This window comes from Arvicola amphibius, chromosome 5 (assembly GCF_903992535.2).
Source record: "Arvicola amphibius chromosome 5, mArvAmp1.2, whole genome shotgun sequence".
NCBI classification, from domain to species: domain Eukaryota; kingdom Metazoa; phylum Chordata; class Mammalia; order Rodentia; family Cricetidae; genus Arvicola; species Arvicola amphibius.
This window is the reverse complement of record NC_052051.1, coordinates 9,269,858-9,289,726: the sequence shown is the minus strand read 5'-3', so window position 1 is coordinate 9,289,726 and position 19,869 is coordinate 9,269,858.

Sequence of the window (19,869 nt, the reverse complement as noted above, 5' to 3'; positions counted from 1 at the left end):
ACTTTGCAGATGTCAATTTTTAAGAAGAGGAAAAGGGGAGGTCTGTGTTAGAATGGGATAGGGTGAGGTGGTAAAGGGGACAGGAAGAAGGCGAAGGGAACAAAGGAAAGGGGACATGGATGTTTGTCAAGGAGGGACAAAGGTCTGCTTCTGGATAGAGGCGAGACTGAAGTGGCACATAGGAAAACAGTAGTTTATAAAGGTAAAGGGGAGCCCCCATCTTAAGATGAGGTGTTTAATTTTAATTAGGCATGTTAATTAGGTGAACCAAAGGGGGCTTTTGATAGCTGGACCTTGGTAGTCAGCCTCAGGAGGAGGAAGTGGCCAAGTAAGGGAATAGACCTTGGTAGCTAGCTTTAGGAATGTAGCCTCATTATCCCAGACAACGGAAGCCCTAGACTACTCTACAGAGACCCTGGCCCCTACAGAGATCAGATGACCATCCTCCTTGTTTATGCTGTATATATAAAAGGAAGGAGCTGGTCTCTGGGCTGTTACGCCTCCATCAGAGCACATGACTCACTTGGTACCAGTGTTCCCCTATGAGTGTCTGTCATTTCTACATTCTCCATCATCAGGCCAACAGGGACCCTGGGCAAAGCACACAAATAAAAGCAAGGGGGTGTTGGCTTATATTAGGGGGTGTAAAACATGGGCAAATAGGCTTCAGAACACAGACCTGTCCCTGATTTCCCAAAGAGGGGCGGTAAATCTAGGGTTGGAAAAGGTTGCAAGGCCAGTACACGGCCAAAGACCCAGAGAAGCTGCTTATTTTTATTTTGGGCTTGTGGTGAATGAGCTGAGGTTGCCTAGACCACCATCCTCCTCACAAGAGAAAACAATTCCCTGCTTCAGAATCAGGCCTTGAGGCTGGGGCTCTGAGCGCTAGCCTGAAGGATCTAAGGGAGGAACACCTGGTGTTGAATTACATCCAAGTCAGAATTCAGGCCCTTCTGTGCCACTTTGGGAGACTCTTGTGAGTCTGGTTGGCTTCTCTCACAAAAAGTATCACCCTGAGCAGACCTCTGGAGATCCTGGTCTGATCCTGAAGTACCGAGTTTGAGGTTGCATTGAGCAAACCAATCCAGAAGTTGCAACTGGAGAGCCCTTCCAACCACAGAGAGCTCACCTTAGCATCAAATCCTTTGCAAGCAGAGGTGTATTGCAGGGGGGACCCTCCTACTTTTGGAGTTTTTCCGGTTTGTGAGCAGGACGACCCTGAGAAGCCAGGCCAGAGGCTGCAGTGGTTTTGCTCCTTTCTCTTCTCGGTCCGGTTTCTGAGACCATGCAGAGCTGCTGCTGGCCTAGGAATCAGGCTGCATTAGGAGCATTTAAGAAACAAAATAGGGGAAGATGTGGAGAGAGAGGGAGCCTCTACAAGGAACACTGATGACCTGAGCACAGCCACATCAAAGACCCCAGTGCCTCAGACCCAGGGGAATGCCAGCACCTTCCCCAGCTCTGGTTGGGGTTGGACCCCATGCAAGTAATTATTTTTCCAAAAGGCTGCTGTCTGCCAGAGCTCTTCAGAGGCAAGCTTTACCAGTAAATCCCTTGGGTACACTATCCTGCAAGCTCCTCCCACCACCACTACCACGGCCATCCATGCCTCAGAAGAGCCCACAGTAAGGTCTTCAAATCATCCTGATAGGAGTTGAGGAAAGTCTTAACTGAGTGGAATTTTAACCTCTCAAAAGTTCCCAAACTGTACCCTAGGACTGTAAGGTCCAACCCATGGGCTGACAAGCAGCCTCTACCAATGAATAGCGTTGTGGTGATTGAGCCTATCAGGATCCAGAACATTCTGCTGTGCCCAGCACCCGTCATACCATAGAGCTGGGCTGGGATGAGGAATATGCTAGGGATCTCGGGAGGAAGCTTGTCAAGAAAGGATGCTATTATAAAGGTTTGGAATCAGACTTCATCTTGCGTGACTGACATCTGGGCTAGAGGTTTGAACCAATGCTGCGACTTACACAGTTTTGGAACTGATTTCGCCAACTCTGAGATTACGACATGACACATGACACATATCACCCCATCAGGCTTTTCCACACGGACTCTGGGGATCCGACTCGGGCCTCATACTCACCTGGCAAGCCCTTTATTGGGAAAATTGTGTCATTTTCCCAGCCCGATGTGGGATCTTTGGCTGTCCCTGTCACCTCGTAGCGGAGTTGATGTAGGGGGCTCCTTCCTTCTTACTTCCCAGTCTCTGACACATGGCTTGGAATGAGGTTCTCGTCACAGTGATAGCTCAGGGCACGAACAGCTAGCCAGCCTTTAGAATTGTCTCTGACACTGGAGAGAGGACATGTCCCTCCCCTGGAGCTGATGAGCGTCCCTGGTGGTCCTGTGGAGGAGAAGCATGGTGCCTAGAATGTGCTACCAGTGGGGCAGAGCCTAGGGTCACCTTGGGGATGGGTCTCTGAGCATGCCTACTAAGGATTATCTTGGTTATTTAATCAATATGGAAAGACTTTTATTAACTGTGGACAGGGAGGAGATTCTCGACTGCATAGGTAGAGAAAGCGGCCTGAGGGCTGTCATGTAAGCAAGTGTCCATGCCTCTCTGTTTCCTGGTTGAGGGCACAATGTGACCAGCTGCTTCAGGCTCCTACTGTCTTGAGTTTCCCTCCATGACAGATGATACTCCTGGATTGTGAGCCAAAGTAAACCCTTACTCTCTTAAGCTGTCTCTGCCGGCATGCTTTATCACATCTATAGGAAAGTAAGTGGAAATCAGGGGTCTGCATTATTTCTTCCTGCTGTGTTAAAGCATACTATAGTGACCAGATAGTGTCGGGAATGGGAGGGTCTCAAGATGTCCTCCAAGGAATGGGGGCAATTGGGTGCTTGGAGCAAACCCACACCAGGAAGTTCCCACCAGCTTGAGACAAGAAAGTGGGGAAGAAGATGGCACAGGTAATTAGTGGGGGATTAGCAGATCTTCATGGAGCTTTTGGTTAAAGTTTTTAAATCTAGGGTTTTGTTTTTGTTGTTTGTCTGGTTGTTTGATACTCTTAATTTTTGCATATATAAAAAATAATATATTTCTTACAAAGACATTTTGCTTGACCAAGTGCTCCAGTATCTTGGAAAGAGTAGTTCCCATCAAAGTTGTTTTAAAACATGTTTACAATGTGTATCCCAATTGTTCTTTCATGTCCATAATACATTTAGAATGATTTTCCAGCAAGAGATAGGTGGGTGACCCCCACAACCCCTCCACTGATAACATTTTACACCGGGAGAGCAGGAAAGCAAATAAGCCCACGGGGTTTTGAAAGCCTGGGGAAGAGAGAAGGAGCATCTCGTATGTTTCCACTCATCTCACTCGGCCACCTTCTCCCTGCCCTCTCTGTGTGCTACCATTTTCTGCAGGAACCCACCCACTCCACTTTTAGAATAGCAAAGACCCAGCGTCCCTCCTTTTCCTGTGTCTCGGACTGGTGAAAGCTTTCAGGGTAGGTTTTCTCCAAAACTCAATTGTCCCCCATGCCTGGAAGGACATCTTGACACTGTCCCGCCCCTGCATTGTCTGGTCATTACATACAAATGAAGATGCCGAAGAATTCTGCCATGATGCACACGGTGCAGGGAGAGCAACACGGAGCTGAGACTTGGGCCATGTTTTTCTGTTTATGTGCGTAAGTGCATGTTTATGTAGGGTATATATGTGTGTGTATACAAGTATCTCTCTCTCTCTCTCTCTGTTTGTGTGTGTGTGTGTGTGTGTGTGTGTGTGTGTGTGTAAAAATGCTAGAGGCAACTTCAGATGTATTCTTCATGCTGTCCAATTTGTTTTGTGAGAGAGTTTCTCGCTGGTACCTGGGTGTCCTTGGTTTGGCTAAACTGACTGATCCTCGAGTCCTGGGAACTATCCGTCTCTAATTCCATAGTGTTAGATTATGCCCAGCCTTTCCACATGGATTTTGGGAATTGAACTGGGGTTCTCATGCTTGTGAGGAAGGCACTTCATCCGCTGAGCTAGCTCTCCAACTTCATGGTCTTTGTGTTTAATATGGCTCTTGTTTGATGTTGATTTATGATAAAAGAAGATTGGGAGAGAGATTCTAATGCACAGTCCTCAGTGTCTCCATCCCATAGATGAAGTTTTTACTCCATTTCAGTAACACTCTAGAAGAATGCAGCCTTCCTGCCCTCCGGGAACGCGCCATCTTGTTGGGGAGGTCCATGAAAGCCTGATAAAGAATAGACAATCAATGAAATAACTATGAATTGTCCTCAAGGTCCTGAAAGAGACGAACAGGATGCTGAGAGAATTTGAGAAGAGAATGGAAGCCTGCTAGGGGAGTTGAACTCTCCATGGGTGAAGAAACCCATCGCGGGGAAACCACGTGAAACACAATCACTCAAGTGGACAGCCAGGAAAAAGCTATGTTCCCCAAGCATTGATGCCACAGCAGGTGCAGTGCTATGCCTTGCTTAAAGAGAGTGCAGCTGCGGGGCTGAAAACATCCCAGTGGCTTCATGGTGCCAGTACATGTGTGTGCATACATGTCCATTATGTGTGCGCGCACATATACATGGATATCTCTGAGTTTGTGTGTGTTCTCGCATGCGTGTGCAGAGGCAGTTTTGCTTTCCCAGGCCCTCATTCTTCTACTGTCTTCACACAGCTGTCTCACCTGAATGCCATTTGTTAAATGAGGCAGCAGCTTTGGATTCAGGGAAACAAAGGGAATGGTTGTCATAGTAACAGAGGCCACCAGGAACCATGGCGAGCATCTCCTCCTCCTGTTCTGAATCCCTCCCTCTGGGGGAAGCTCTGAGATCCCCTCAGCTACAGGAGGATCCTGCCAGTGCTGGTGCCCTGCGGGGGCATCTTTCAAGGCTCTAGGCTCCTTTACCAACCTCATTGGTTGGCAGAGCTCGGGAGAGTTGTTCAGTCCTTGGTTACTGAGGACAGACGACAGCAATGAGACAGGTTCATGGCTTCAGACCAGACACTCCTTTGGATGTGTTTTGCCTTTCTTACTTCTCCTTGCCCTGTTACTGCCCTGGCAATTTCCAGGAATATAAAATACACACCAGGGTGTATGTGAGACTCTGTTTACCAGGAAAATCCGGAGTGTTCTCTGCGGCGCTGTCACAGGCACCCCGAGTCCTACCACAGACTCCTCACTTCCCTCTCTTTGGAAGAGTCGTTTTTTTGAAATATTCATCATGTTCTGATCAATTTGAACAGATCAGGGTATCTGTAAAAAGATAATGCTTGACAGCAAATGAATTGAAGCTCTTTTAATTGGAATGAAGTTCCCTTGTGAGAATTTAATTTTTTTTATTGACATTTCCAGGAATCCATCCCAGATAATTTGAGACTTCCTTCTGAAATGACATTCTCTCCCATCTATTCAGACTTCGAAATGATTCCTATTTTGGGGTGATCTGAAAGTCTTGCTTAACTTACTTTTTCCCATCCTAGACTTCAGTCATCTTACACGCTGTTCTGGAATTTTGCTACTCTGTGGCCCTTTGTTATTTATGTTCTCAATCATGTTCTGGACATGAACTGGGCTCTGCCGCCAGCTGTAACCTTTCTCTTTTCTCATTGTCTGGGTTCGGATCTCAGCCCGCCAGCTTCCTTGATGAGCCTCAGCGGGTGCATCTGTAAAATGCACGTGGAGACTTACCTGTTTCTCACAGTTGTGGGGACGATCCAGTCAGGAAACCTAAAGTGCTTATCTCTGAGCAGGCATTACCCAACGATGGTGGGAGGGAGCCCAACTTACCTGCCCCAGAGTGTTAAAGTCTCTCTGGAGCAGTGGTGAGCGCCTCTTCCTTCTTTCTCCCCACTCCCAAGCACATGGTAACAGGGAAGACTGCTGGCATTCAAGAGAATCTTCCGCAGAATTCCATTAGCTTCCTTAGTTAAGGCGATTTCTTTCTTCTCCAGTTGAGAAGAAAAAAGTAGGTAATTAAATCCGAGGACGTTCAAGCTGAGAACACCGGGTTCATGGCAGCCGGGAAATGTGAAGGTTCCAGGTTTTCTGAGATGGCTCTGCAGGCCAAAGTGCTTGCTGGGGAGCCTGCCCACCTGAGCCCTCCCACCCCAGCTGGCTCCTGAAGGGCCCCGTCCTCTGACCTCCATCCACAGGCTGCTGTGGTCACACACCATAATAATTAAAAAAGCAAACTTCCGGGTTCTTATGGGTTTTTAAGAAGTGGCAAGATAATTTGGGGTGTGGAAGTGAAGCTCCCGCCTTCCTCCAGGCTCCCCTCAGGAAGGTGCTGAACAATTCCTAATCCCACCAGCCCAGGCTGGGATCCTGAGCACATGAGAACTTTTCCTGGGGCCCTGAGCTCTCTCCTCAGGCTCAGCCACTCCTGCCTCGCTGACCGGTACCATAGCATATTCCTCAGCGTGGGTGCAAAGTGAAGCCAGTGTGTCCATAAGCAAAGGGTGGCAGTGATGGTTTAAATGTGAACTGCCCCCACAGTCTCGGGAGTTTGAACACTTAGTCCCCAATTGTTGGAGCTGTTGTAGAGGTTGTAGAACCCTTAGGAGGAGGAGAAAGAGCCTACCCAGAGGAAGCAGGTTTCTGGGGCCAGGCCTTGAGGGCTTATAGGTGTGCCCCACTTCCTGTCTGCTCTGTACTTCCTGACTACAGGTGCTGCTAGGTCAGCGGGATTACTTCCCCCAGCGAGGTAAACTGTGGTGCCTTGAGGGAGTGTAACTGCTCTCCCGCCTCCTTTGAATGCTTCGCATCAGGGTTTTGGTGACAGCGATGAAAAAACCTAACCAATGTAGAGGTGTGGAGAGGTCCTCAAAAGAGTTCACCAGCCTCTGCCGATGTTTTGAACTGTTAACCGTGAGCACAGACTGCTGGTAAGGACTACGATTCCCCAAGGAAGAAAGTCATCATTGAAAGGCACCAGAATCTTCTGGAAGGGGGCTGGCTCTTGCACACAGCAGCACAGCCCGGTGCCCATGATGTCTATTTTTCCCGTTGCTGTCCCAGGACCAGAATTCTAAGACTATTCTCTCTGTGCTGGATTATTTGCAGGCCCGCAATACTGCCCTGATAAAGGAAGTTCTCCTTGTGGGAAGTGAGGGGAGTGTGTGGGTAGATTGACAGGACTATGAGCAAATCAGAAAGGAGACATTAAGAGCTATTGCTTGAATTTTTCGGCCATGTGCAACAATGATGATTTCTTTGTTATAATTAAAAATAAGTAAGCATATTATTATGTGAAGGCAGAACCACATTAGACCAACATTTATTGGATCAGTAGGTTGGCTATTCCACAGGTTTTTAGGAAATAGGTGCTGTTGAAGGCACAGGTCCGAGGCGTGTTGTTCAGTGAGCCTGGGGAAAATGTACCTCTGCCCTCCATCCCTCCTAGAACAGGAAGATTCGGTAAGTTGGTCCCTAAGGGCCAAGTACAGCCTCAGGGGCAGGGGACGGTCTGTGAGAGAGGAAGGGTCTTACTGGAAGAGAAAAGGAAAAGAGAAAAGCACACCCCTGAGCCTGCTTGTGGCTCTCAGAGACTGGCATCTGGTCTCCCTTTGCTAATCAGATAAAAACACTGCTCCGACTCAAGTCTTCGTATTTGTCTGTTTGACACTCACAAAATTAGAGACCGGTCAGACGCCTTCTTTAGAAGCTCCAACCTTTGGTCAAACACGGTGTTTTCAAATGCACTTGCACTGATTTGCACATGGTTACTCACACATTTTCATTGCTGAGTGTTGTTCCATTTCCTGAGCAAACAGTGTTATCAACCAGTACTGGTGAGAACCCGGTTCTTTCCCTTGTCTTCCTAGTGTGAATGAAGCCACTGGGGAGGCTCTTGTACAACGGTTTTCTAAGTCTGTTTCAATTTCTTTAGGATGACGATCAAGGAATGGGATTACTCAATCACAAGAAAGGAGCAGTTTTGTTTCTAAGAACTTCCGGGTGTACTTCCGGGTAAAGACGTGCTGTGTGGACATGTCAGGAATGTGTCAACTATCGCTCGCTCACTGGACAGCCTCAGCAGCACTCCTGGTCCCCACTGTCGCTTCCCTCCGCTAGCACAGCACTTGCTGCTCTTCGTGTGGCTTAAACTCCTTAACTGGATCCCCCAACAGCCTTTGCACGTAGACATTTTCAAATCTTCAGCATGCACGGCTTGAATATCGAAAGCCCTTAAAGCTCCCAGACCAGAAACTTCTGAGTAACCATCAGGACACCACCAGTAGACACATCAGCATTGTGAGACTTTGTTCCCACACAAAACAGTTACCAATGTTGTGTTGACCTGCCCTCTAGCTATTACATACGAAATGCGGATGGATTGTTTAAATGTGGGCACCCCTACATAATGTCTACACAAATATCCTCAATTTAAAATATTTTAAAAAGTCAGAATTCTGAAACGCTGTTGACTATATGCATTTGGGATAAGAGATACACAGCCTGCATCTACAATTTAGGATAAGGGATACTAAGCCTGCATCCGTGTTCTAGAGGCATAGAGACTGTGGTGCCAGGGCTTAAGTCATTGCCTGTGCCATACAGCTTGTTACAGACCCTGTGTGCCAGCTCTTGTGTCGAATGCCGTTCTAACATTTTCAGAGAAAATGTAGACAAATGTCAGTCAACCCAAAAGGGGCACTGACAACAGACCGAAGAAACGATTCTGCTCAAGCATGGTTTAGTGAACTAGAGGGTGGGTTGCGGTCACTTACAGGAGTGTCGGTGACTCAAAGGCGGCTGACCACCAGCGAAAGCCCACCCCAGCATGAATGACTACAGAAACCGCATCCCCGCAGTTCCAGCACAACTTGCCGGCAGCTCTGCTGAAGAGTCCCCTCCCCCAGCAATTGTTTACTATTAATAAAACCTTGCGGGGGGGGGGGGCACTCGGGAGTCTCATGATTTTCTGAGCTTTCTGCGCTTATAAATGGTATGACTTTCTGTCCTTACTCCTGGAGAGAATGTTTGAATTCCCAGAACTGGCACCCAGACTCTGAATACTGCTGTGGCTAGCCGGAAGGCTTATTTGTTTACCCTCCTGTTTTCTGTTCTGCCGGGTGTATCCATGCAATCAGGGTTTTTGAAGCTGCAGTCAGCCATTGGAGAAACAAAGAAATCTTGGGCATCCATGACTGTGATGTCTTCAGGAAGGTCTCAGGTTTAACCCTCTGTGTATTTTCTTTACATAAAATGGAACTGTTTCCTTGTGGCTATTGTGGAGAAACCTCTGCTTAGGACTTGTTTATCTGTGCGGGGGAAACTGACCAATAGCTTAATTCAAAGTCCAGTGCAACCTGCAGTAAGATACTACAGACAAATGTCACGCCGGACAAACAGAGCCAGAAGGCTGCTCTCCGCAGTTAAGTTTTCCAAGCTTTGCCACATTTTCTCCTGAGTTTTCTCCTGGCTTCTTGGGTCAAATGTGCCTGCTTTCCATCTTCCTTTAAGTTTCAGATGCCGGATGCCCAGTCACACCTGAATTTTAGAAAAGCGATACATAGCATTGAAGATATGTGTATCCCAAAGATTGTATTGCAGGCTGCTCATCTGATATGCAAATGAACTGGGCATCCTGCATTCCCATTGGATACAGCTACCAATCCTCTCACTGTTACCCTGTCTCCCCTTGACTTGCAGGAGAAACTCCAGGCAAAGCTGCTTTGCTAACTCATTTTCCTGGGAAAGAGCCATTTCCCCCTTTTATATAAATAATGTAAAACTTTAGAAATAAAGTATGTGGGGCAGAGGGAAGGTGGAATGGAGACGACTTTACAATGTAAAGTACTTTCTCCCTGGCCCTAGTTCATTAGCGAAATCTAGCAACTTAAATTACCCAGCTAACCTCTTCTGCCACTGTTAGATTATGAATCAAGTAGGTGGCTACCACCGAAGGAGTCGTCGGGTCTTTGAGGAAGGTACTCATCAAGCTAAGAGGGCCAGAAAATTTCCTATTACCGTGTCGTGCATAAATGGAAAGGCTCAAAGCTCTGCATTACCTCCGTGCAATTCACTTGCTAAAATCAAAGAAACAAAATGGGAACAAATTCACCACTTTGCATAATGGAGGAGCACAAAAAAATGGTAGGGACCGCGTTCAAACAAAGACCACAGGTAGCCAGGTAACTGGAGACAGACAGCCTCATTCCAATATGGGGCTGAAGTATGGAAGGTACTTCGTTGTCTGTCTTTCTCTCCTTATTTTTGTCTGTCTCCACGACTTTATTTTGTGTGAAATTTTGAGAGATGAATTCCATTTTCTGTTAATTCAATGGCTGTCATATTGCATTTCATCACGCGCTTCCGATCATCACAATGAGATGTTAGGGTTTAAACGAACAGTCTTTTAACAGGTCTCTCACTGAAGCAGGGTGCTTAATCCTGTCTGCCCTACCCAGGGAGCCAGACTTCGGCCCAGTGCCTTGGATCTGCAGACTGCAGTGGAATGACCCAGGTTTCATTGCCAACAACCTGTAATTGTGAGCTGATGAGTCCTTGAGCTTCACGGTAGAAAGCATTGGTGTAATATGCTGCGGAGGTATAAAGAGCTTGGATATCTTTTTAAAAGTAAGATAGTTGGGGGAGGGGAATGGGGGAGCAGGGACTTGGAGACTTATAAGCAGCATCTTCTAATCCTAGAACCCCTCTCCCTCCCCCAGGCTGTTGTGTGTGCCCTCTCTCTGTACCTGTCCCTGGTGACTGTAGCTAGCTGAGCAGAGTGGGATGCTGGGAAGGGGCTGTGACACAGAGCCTTTGAGGGACCTGTGGGTCTGACCAGCTATTGAGAGAGCATTGCATAGACACTGATTGGGGAGCACCCATCCCATAACAGCATCAGTGTTGAGAAGAGAACCAAACTCCCCGGCACTTGAACGGTGACAAAATTAGCTGTCCAAAGAGGAAAGAAGTGGAGAGTGCACCACAAATATTTCCACCCAAAACTAATTCCTCTCTGAGGGATTTTTTTTCAGATGTGTTTTTCTAAGCAGACAAAACAAAGTAATTACTATTCATTTAAAACATTCTTTTCAGAAATTTATTATTATTATTATTATTATTATTATTATTATTATTATTATTGTGTGTGTGTACTCTCGAGTACAGGAGGGTCACAGCATTCACAGTGCATGTGGAAGTCTGAGGATGACTTGCAGGAGCCAGCTCCTCCTTCCCTCACAGGGTCCCAGGTCCCAGGTCCCAGGGATCGAACTCAGGTCTTGACTGCAAGTGATTTTCCCACTGCTCCATCACATAAGCCAATTAAGTTCATTTTAGCAGCAAAGGAACACCATCTGGACATCCCTAGACTGAGTACGGATTGCTCAAGGAGGGTCCCAAAAGGGGAGTGCCTCCTTCCTTCTTCCTTCCTTCCTCCTTCCTTCTTCCTTCCTTCCAGGCAGCACTCACAGGCAGAATGGAGCAACCTGGGTTTTATGGGGACCTTCATGAAGGTGGGTCACCAAGTGTTGGATCACTTCCCGCCTGGCCTGCTGAGTGTGAATGCAAATCGCCCACCTCTGGAGTTGTCTCCTTTGCGGCTATTGATCTGTGCTTGAGGGAGGGTTCTGAAGACACCATCTTTGAGGCTCCCCCACCCTCCCCTGCTCTGCTTCCCCAGTCCCTGTGGCACCCTGATCCCTGCCCTGGCATTCATCTTGATCTTTGTGTTCCCTACACCGGGGAGGGTCATTTCAGGTGACTTAAAACTGAGATAGCATCAAGAAGAATTTGGAAATAAAGTCTTTGCCGTGTCACATTAAGGCAGCCTGATCAAGTGGCAGTTTATCAAGAGCCACCTCACAAGGTTTTAATGAGCATGCTGCCTGTTCTTGTACAATACTAATTAATCCCATTTTTTCACACTGCTGTGACTGCTCAAGAAACCCACATTGTTTTATACTCGGTAGCAAAGCGGCCCTTACTGATTAAATCTCCTTGCCTGCGATGGAGCTTGACAACTGAATTATACCTTGCTCAAAATAATAATGGGTATCAGCTAATAAATACGGTTTAACACACACAAAACTATGCAGCCAAAATCACACCACAAAATAGTGGTTTGACTTATAGGCTCAGCAGTGTTTCATTAAACATCTGTATTATAATTCACTGGTTTTCCAACTGATGTAATAACCTAATTGATGAGAACAAAGACAAGCTTTATTTATCCACCCAATTGCTTGCTTCTTGACTCACGCTTTTTCCTGGGTGTTATTGTGGAAATAAATATGCAATATTCTTTTTATAGAAGTCTAATTTAGGTCCCCTTCTCCCCCTGTTGAGAAGTCAGCGTCACCAAGTATACCTGACAAGTTCTTGATCTTTTGTCATGGAGGTGTTGGGATCCAGTGGGTAGGGGGTGTGGCTGACAGAGATGAGGGAGCTGGTTGCTGGACCTGTGATGGAACTGGGGAGTGGTCTACTGACATCTTCCACAAGGGTGAATTTTTCTCTAATATATCCCCCTAGTCTCTTCTGATGTTCTAAATAAGACCAACAGAGCTGAGATGACTGTTCATATCACACAGGATGACTCCTGTATGATATACACACCTCATCTTCAGCAGGTCCCCACCTAAGTGATACCAAAGATGTGTAGAAGTAGTGAGGAAAAAAATCACATCCAGCATACCCAGCATCTTTTCTTTTTTTTTTTTTTTTTTCTGGTATAAGGTATGTGTTTGCCAGGTATGGAGATATACACCATCAATCCCAGGACTTGAAAGGCTTATCCAAATTTGAGGCAGTAAAGCTAGTACTAGGACAGTCAGGGCTATATAGCCTCTCCCAATGGTCATTTGCTTCTTTCCCCTTGGTCATGGTGATATTCTGGAGGGCCACCTGTCTCCTGATCTTGAAAGACCAGAGAAAGGAATGGTTTTAATAACATCTGCATTTCTTGACTCCCGCAAAAACCCTGGCTTCTTCCACATGTCTATATGTTAACGATATACCAAGATGGCAGCCAGGACACTGCTTAAGTCATAAGTAATTTCTCATACCGACTCTCTTTTTTAAAAAAAATCTAACAAAGCCACATCTTGCCTTCCTTCATTTCTAATGAGTCCACCGTGGCAAAGACCCCACACAGAACCCCCACTCTGGTTGTTGTGTCCCGGATTCTGTCCTACCTTCCTTCTAGGTCCCATTTGTCAACCAGTCCCACTGTCCCATCTTCTCATGGGGTTTTCTCCTTTCTTTCTGTGAGGGTTGGAATGAGAATGTCCCCATAGGCTCGTATGTTTGAATGCCTGGGGTCCAGTTGGTGCACTGTTTGGGAAGGATTAGGAGGTGTGGCTTTGTTGGAGGAGGTGTGTCACTGGGTGGGCTTTGAGGTTTCAAAAGCTCACGTTGTTCCTATTTAGCACTCTCCCCCATCCCACGTCTCTCCATTCTGAATTAAACAGAAACTCTACTGCTCCAATGTGATGCCTGCCTGCCTGCTGCCATATTCCCCACCATGACGTCATGACTTCTACACCCTCTGGAGCCGTGAGCCCCAAATTAGATGCTTTTTCTTGTCAAGAGACTCTTTCACAATAATGGAAAGGCAAGTAAGACACTTCTTACTCGTCCACCACTTCAGTTGGTCAAGAGTTCGCTATGCTATGCCATGTTTTAGAAATATTTCTATTGCCCTGTACCTTTTTTCTCCATGATTCTTCATAAAAATGTTGTCCAGCTCATCTTTCTCTTGTATAGGAGGTTTGGACACAATTGATCATTACAGTAAAACAAGTTTAACTAATTTATTTCTTTTTGCATTTGTCGACTTTATACATATGCATGGCACATCGGGTCATCTTCTCCTCTATTAATCTCTCTCATGTTCTCCCTTGGTGCTGACCCCCTTGTGCGTTCAAACCAGAGCCTTTCTGCTTGTGTGTCTTTTCCTGGTGCAGGACTAGTTCACTGTGGCGTGTTCATGATGGGATCAGCCATGTCCGATTCAGAAAACACCCCTTCTCAGCACGCCTCCCCATCACCTGGCTCTTGTTGTCTTTGTGCCCTGCTGCTGTGATGTTGCCTGAGACGTGGACGAGGTGACACAGACGTCTCATTTAGCATTGAGCACTCAGCAGTCACTTATTCTCAGCACTTGGATGCAGCATTCGTGTCAGAATATCATCGAGTTTCTTAGGGGCACAAAAAAGAGGGGCACTGAGGATACCAGATGACTGACTTTCCCTGTGGGAGTCAGAATCTAGACCATCTCAGAGGAGAGCTTCATCGGTTCTGATCGTCAGGACAAACACATTCCATTAAATGATGAAATAAGGACCCTTAGCAGCCACCTTCTGGATTCAACAATGTTTTGCAGCGTTGGTATGCTGTGTTGTGCGTGTTTGTAGCTCTCTTTCAAAGGCGTTACAATACCGTTTTCATTAGGGTGACACTGTGATCATGCACGCTTATAGTACCACCGTTTGTGAGATGCTCAAGTCAGAGGGATTACCATTTCAACTCCTTAAACATTTACCGTTTGTGTCAGGAACTTTTGGCCACTGTGTTCTAGGCCTTTATAAACTGCTCTTAACCACAGTTACCTTATTTGTGAAACAGAATGCTAGAATCTAGTCCTCCTATTTAACTGCATTTGGGCATCTGCTACAATTTGAAACTGGGACGACTCCCAGGGACCATGTGTAAAAGGTTTGGCCATGGTCACCAGCCTCTGGCACCTATATGAGATGGGGCTCAGTAAGAGATACTGAAAACATTAGGGGCATGCCCTTGAAAGGGGTATTGGGACCTGACACCCTCTTTTTTTTCTGCTTTCTTGCACTCATACACTCATAAGATGAGCAGTTGAGTTGTCCATTTCCTTAAAGTAGTAGGACAATAGAACATATATATATATATATATATATATATATATATGATTACATATAATTTAATCTATTTCTATATTAATATATATTTTATATACATATATCTAATAGAAATTATATATGATTTAACCTATTTCTATATTAGTCTATCTCCATCTATCTATCTATCTATCTATCTATCTATCTATCTATCTATCTATCTATCTGGGATTTATTAGAATGGATTACAAGATGTGGTCCAGCATCTTGGGTTTTGGTTGTTTCCAGTTGCAGCCAACTTGACAGTGGAGTGCAGACTATTCTCCCATGTACCCCCCACTACAATGCCCTTCTTGACCATGGGCCCAAGACCCATGCGGTCAGCTGATGACAGCAGAAAGCCTCTGAAATCCCAAGTCAAGATAAACTGCCCTTCCCCCATGAAAATAAATGACATGAAGTTCACTAAGCAAAAATGAAATACCCAGATCTGAGTCTATCATCAGCAAACAAAACTCTGATGTCAAAAGTGCACATGGGGTAAAGATCTGGACTTTCCACACGAGGCTGTGCTTCACCAGCCATGTGGAATATAATCCATTCATTTATTGAGTGGCATAATAAGTTAATTGGTGAAACCAAAGGTGAGCTTTTTTACTCATTTGTTTGGTTCCCTCCCTCTCCACACAGTTATCGGGGAAATTAATCTGCACTCTTGTCTAGGATTTATATTTAGAGAATGGATTTACACCTAAGAAGGAATTTGAAGTGGCTGTTAAAAAAGTAAGTGACAATTGAATTATGAAATAATGGAAATGAGGGGTCATTGTGTCCAGCCCTCTGCCTCCAAGAAGTGCCATTTGTCTTTGATCGCTCAAGACTGGAGAACTGCACTCATTAATCGGAAAATACATATATTATATTCCCATTGCTGTGAACCCTGGAAAAGAGTGTGTTCACCTAAATTTGCACTTAACCAAGTCAAAAATGTTAGAGAAATATGTGACAACATTTGATGAACTTCGGGGAGGCTGCAGTGAGCTTCCTTTTTCCCCATGGATATTCTTCTCATTTTTCAATTTAGGTATTAAAGTTATCTGCGGCACTTAAGAAATCAGACTTAGAAGTCTTAAAGGCAAGAGAGCTTTTTGTACCCTCCCCCCAAGGTAGTCGGACCTGTTAAAAACTGCTTCCAAATGTAAAAGATCTCCTCCGAGTCACTTGTCTGCATTATTATGAGCTTTGATCATACAAGGTTGTACTGATGTTAAGGGGGAAAAGGTACTGTTTCATTGTGCAAAATCTCTTTCTTGGGTTTTGTTCATTGATTATAATTATGATGTGTGAAGTGATGAGTTTCTACATAATGGCAAGACAGGAAGATGATTTATTGTTTGGGGAGCTTTATGCAGGGAAAGAGACGCAGACCACAGGGAGCTGAGTCTCAGGATATAATTTATTAGATGCGAAGGGGATGTGGGCCTTTTGCTTTGACAAGATGTTGGCTGCCTTTTGAATGACAGGGCTTGGTTTAGGTGTGTTGAATCTCATGGGGGTGTGTTGCGATTGGTTTGGTACTCTCATTTGCTCGTCTGGCTTAAGCACTGAGGGCAATTTTAGATATTGTGAATTGGGAGATGATGGAATCAATGATGGTGTGGGGAGCCAATGGGATGAGCAGGTCAATGATGAAGATACTAATTCACCCTTTCATTTCATTGAAATATATTGGTATGGTTATTTTGCTCTATTAGGATGAATTGTCTGCTAAGTGACTGTGTGGATAGTGAGAGATAACCCAGCCGATATGAATTTCTTTGTTTCTCCTCACCAAGACTGATTGGCTTTTAGATCATAGGTGAGTGTCCACACTCTAATCAGAGGCTGCACCTGGATATCCTGGATGGAAACATTTGCAGGAACCAGGAAGGATGCAGTCCTCACTCTCAGATGCAACCTCTGTACAACATCAAAGCATTTTTGATCGTATTTTCCACCACCCTCCTCTGTGTGAATTTGAAGAGAATAAAAAGGACTCCTATTCATCACCCGGAGTATTGGTTAAGCATTTATGAGTGCTTGCTGCTCTCCCAGAGGATCTGAGTTCAGTTCCCAGCATCAATAGCCAGTGACTCAAAACTGCCTCTGACTCTCACCCCAGGGGACTGATACCCTCTCCTGACGGCCACAGGTACCTGTCCTTACATCGATACACCCCACACAAAGACACACACACATACCCATGATTGAAAAATAAAATAGATGTCTTTGGGGGGGGGTGGTCAGGGCATTTTTCCAATTTTGTGTTTTCATGGGATTCTTATGTGTACGAACATTGGAGTATCTGCATCTAGATAAGTTTCCTGTGTTATTTCTTCCATTTCTTTGTTTGTTTTGTTCTATTCTGGTTTGTTTGATTTTGTTTTTATCTTGTCTTATTTTATCATTATTCTTTAGATGTCTGTTTGTTTCGTAACAAGAGACAGAAAGGGTATTCAGATTGGAGGGGAGGCTGGAAAGAGCTCAGAGGAGTTGGGGAAATGGAAACTGTAATCAGAATATATTGTATGAGAAAAAAATCTATTTTAATAAAGAAAAATAAAAAATGAAATACCCCCATCTGCAATGTTCAGAAACAAGAGAAAACAGACATTTGGTTCCACTTACTTTGGTTGATGACCTGTGACCCAGTGAGGGGCATTTGTCCTCTTGCCCTGGTATCCTGTTCTTACTAACATCTGTCTCATGACACATTAATCATTAAGTCTTACTCCAAAACACACCACAGAACATGCTCTAGTCTCCTCGTTCATGGCTGCAGTAAGCATGCACCCTTGGTGGATCGCAGCTTCCCTTTCCTTCCTTGGTAATCTCCATGAAGCATGGAACAGGAAAGGCAAGGATGTCTCACCAACTCTCATTCAAATCAAATGTAAACCATACCAATCCTGGCTTCCACATACTCCTGCCATATTTCCCACAGAATTTACATGTGTTAAATTAATTTACATGCATTAGACATTCCAATTAAATAGGCGTTCCAGCCTCTTCAGAGACACTGGTCTGTCGATGCAAACCCTCTCTCCTCCTGGACTCTCATGCCAATGCATCTGACCATATTCCCAGGTCTTTGCCATCTAAAGACCGGGTCTCCTGTTGGCCTGCCAATTTTCCATTCCCCAGGGATAGGGGATGAAGTCTGATAAATGGGAGGAGCTCAAGCAAGAAGGAAATGTGTATGCAGCAATTATTACCCTGGGTCTACTCTGAGGCACTGTGGTCTAGTTATGGGTAGGAGAAAATGTCTCCTTGGAAGACTCATGCATGAGATGCCCTGTCCTCAGTGATGGGGCTGATGTAGAAGGTTTTGGGATGTGTAGGAGGTGGATTCCAGCTGGAGAAAGCTGGTCATTAGAAGTGAGTTCATGGCAGGGGGATGCTTGAAAACTCCCCCTCCTCTGTCTCTTCTTGTCCACCTTGGGGGAACTTATTCCTCCTCCTCCACCTGCCCCTGCCACCATGGCCTCTAGATCGGTGGAGCCAGGGTTGCATTTTGGAAAAGTAAATAATCACCCCTTTCTGTTGGTTTTCCTCAGGTATTGATCATAATACGATAAAGTGGATTAATCTGAATATCTTCAAATGCTCACAGGAACACTCACACTTGGATTTGATTCTAGTCCCTGCCATTTGGTTGCTATATGCTCCTTTGTTTAAACTCTCTGGCATAGATGAAATGGAACCACAAATTCTGGTCACATCTTGCTTTCCAAGGCAGAGTTTAAGTCCTTATGCAAATTAATTCTGAGATCTCCCATGCTACTTCCTTTACCTAATGGAGTAGCCCTGTCCACTGCAGTGAGCCAGGCAAACTGCATTCAGTGTGAGCTCATGATGCTGCCCTCTGGAATTTCATCCTGGGGGTGTGATGCTGCAAAGGAGCCAGTCTGGCTGAACCTGGAGAACCAGACACAGCAGAATGGATCAGCAAAACCACCACTGCAGTGCCCCAGCCCATTTGAATGCAGCTGTATGAATGGACCTGCTACACACTGCAGTGCCCCAGCCCATCTGGATGCAGCTGTATGAATGAGCCTGCTGTGCACTGCGGTGCCCCTGCCCATCTGGATGCAGCTGTATGAATGAGCCTGCTGTGCACTGCGGTGCCCCTGCCCATCTGGATGCAGCTGTATGAATGAGCCTGCTGTGCACTGCGGTGCCCCTGCCCATCTGGATGCAGCTGTATGAATGAGCCTGCTGTGCACTGCAGTGCCCAGCCCATCTGGATGCAGCTATATGAATGGACCTGCTGCACACTGCAGTGCCTTTGCCCATCTGGATGCAGCTGTCTGAATGGACCTGCTGAGCGCTGTAGTGTTCCTGCCCATCTGAATGCAGCTGTATGAATGAGTTTGAAGTAAAGCAGCTGAGAAACCAGAAGGTAAACTGTTGGATTGTGGAGCTGTCACATTGTTGCTAGGCTTTCGGGGTGGCACATGGGAGACCAGATGAGATACAGTTAGCACGCAGAACATCTTCAGTCCATACAAGCTGTTCTGAAAGTCTTTGAAATTGATTGGTGACATTCTCTTAAGTTAAGAATCTGTTCTTTCTGCTCTGATGTGTCTATGCAATTTAATGATATTAGTACCATGCGTCTGGGCTTGATTCAGTCAGATGCAGAAGGAGGGAGACTCTGGATCAATTACGTTTATTTGACAATTCCTTCTTGGAATAAGTAAGGTAGGAAATCAAAACGAGAAAGCAATTTAAAATACACACTATGGCATGTGCCTTTAATCCCAGCACTTGGGAGGCAGAGGCAGGTGGATTTCTGTGAGTTTCAGGCCAATCAAGGCTGCACAGTGAGACCCCCATCTCAAAATAAAAGTACAAATCAAACACAGCAATGACCCCCGCTTAGGTGCTCCTCACTCAATTCACCAGCAGATTACATCATCCCCTTTATGATTGACACCAACTCTAGGCTTTAGAAACACTTAAAGCAGCCATGGTGACCCCATCATCAGATGAAAATAGCAAGGACTACAAAAGTAACATTTACTGCCTGGCAT